The following is a 2465-nucleotide window of genomic DNA, read 5'->3' as shown; positions in this document are numbered from 1 at the left end:
CTTTTATATTTCAATAGCCTCTCTCTCTCTCTCTCTCTCTCTCAAACACGTGCGTGGTGTAAACCTTCGTAAGTAAGTAAGAGTAAGTAAGGTGAATCATGACAGCGAGAGGGTCATACTTAGTGTATCTAGTCAACCATTAATATAACAAAACAGTCTACATGGCACATCCAACATTTTAGTATGTGACAAGGAGGTAAATTTTGACTCCCCTCACTCGGTTTGAGTATTCCACCGCCTGATATCGTTCTCTAGTTTATGTGACTGGCCGAGTCTTGCCTCCCAGCAACCTGTCTACATGTTCACCTTTTCTTTGAGAACCTCTAACTCGAGAAGCACCATACCCTGCACTGGTTCCTGTCTGATGTGATAATACTGGTTCACAGTTCACTGAATACTACAATAGCTTCATATCACGATGTGCTGTTGTTGTTGTAACTTAGGGCTACGAGAACCTTGAGGCTTGTGGTCCTATTATCCTAATGATCCTTTCTTGCATCACGATGTGTCTGTGACAAGGAGTTCTGCAACGAAACGATTTTGGCGGTGTTTGTTTTGACTTAGGATCTGACCACTAGAGCTGGACAGGAACCGGTTCCAATTCTTGGAACCGATTCCGCTTTAACAGTTCCACATGAATAAGGTGGTAGATACGCATGAGTTACAAATCACAAATAGTATACTATATAGTGTTTATTCATAAGAATGCTATCATCAATATTATTTAGGAATCCTTGCAAATGCCAGTATCTACAGATGAACGAAGTAGAGTATAATACAATCATGTGTACTGTAGGCAGGCTTGTATCCATTATTCAAAGAAATTGCTCGAATAATATATAAAAAGTTCGTTCATACTAATCATTGGCCAATAGTACACCCAAAAACTCTTGAAACCTCTCCAAATGCCCCCAAACACACCTAAAACTCACTAGAAACACCTAATATATATCCAATTCACCCCCACACATCCAAAAGACTCCTAACACACACCCTACACAGCTTAGAACACTCAAAATTAACACACTCAGAACACCACACAACCCCTCAAATTGCTCCCTAAACACACTCAAAACAAGCAAATACTGAAACACATCTCAAGGTACGTAAAATATACCTAAAAGACCTAAAACGCACTGAAAACACAAAAAATGCACTATAAACATACTCATAACACTCTGCAATACTACTGAACACACTTGAAGCATCCCAAATATATCCCAAACCAACAGTATGCATTATAAAGAACGTTAAGATTAAAAGGGACACTTACCTAAATATTGCACCTTGACTCCATGTCCTATTCCGCTTCTACTTCTCATTTTTTCTTCCTCCTCCATTGTTTCTCCTTCGGCTTCCTTCTACTGCTTCCATCTACACACCTGAACCTAAAAACACATCAAAACACTAGATGTTAGACAAAATATTGAGGAAATGGAGGGTGACGTAAGTATTGTGGCTTGGCTGCTCCTCCTCTTCCTCCTTCCCTCCTCCTTATCCTCCTTTATTTCTCCTTTCTTCACCCTTCTGCTATCAACATCTACACACCTGAACCTAAAAACACATGAAAACATGTAGAAATCCCTAGATATTAGGCAAAATATTGACGAACTCTGGTATTGAAAATGAGGCGCCAGCCCAGGGCTATGATGATTCACCACCTGGGCTATGGTCATCAAAGAGAACCGGAACGGGGGTAACTCGGCTAAATTACGTAAATAACTTGATTAAAAAAAAAAAAAAACTTTTAGAGAGAAAAAAAAAAAAACACGGCCAAATACATGACATTTCATGACGTGATAAATATTTAAACTAATCTTCAAAATACCAAAATAACTCCAGCTCAACTTTTTTTTTTTTAAATATCTAAATTAATTACGTTAAAAAAATAAAACATTTTCAACAATAACTTTCCTAAAACGTCCTGGAAAGTCAAACCATTTTCACTTAGCGAGTATTTTACCACATTTCACGGAGTCTGAGCTATCTTTTAAGGCATTCTACAGCGAGTTAAACCGAAAAGCAAGAACGTGAGCAAATAAAAAATAGGAAAGTATGACTTTCGTTCAACAGCACCATACACCATTTCAAAGTCCACATATTTCTCTCAGTAGATTGATTTCACACTTAAAAGAGCATAAACGATTCTTTGATACCATAAAGGCTCACTAATACAGTGGAACCATGCGTGCTTTGGGGTCCGAGGGGTCTCAAAGCGCACGGGTTCGAATCCTGTCCACGGTCCGAGTGTAGGTTGGGCTTCCTCACTCGGGGCAACGGTTTCCTAGCGGGTGGGCTTTGAGATAGGAGGTACCCCAAAAAGTAGCCCCTTTAGCCCATAAATTCCCATGAAAAGCCCACATGGTATAAAAAAATAAATAAATAAAAAAGCTCAAAATGAGACATTGATATTTTTGACCGTTAAAAAGCCTTTGATACACGCCATAAAACACCACTAAACGCTA

The sequence above is a fragment of the Portunus trituberculatus genome, chromosome 14 (assembly GCF_017591435.1).
Source record: "Portunus trituberculatus isolate SZX2019 chromosome 14, ASM1759143v1, whole genome shotgun sequence".
In the NCBI taxonomy this organism is placed as follows: Eukaryota; Metazoa; Arthropoda; class Malacostraca; order Decapoda; family Portunidae; genus Portunus; species Portunus trituberculatus.
Note: the sequence above shows the minus strand (reverse complement) of the source record.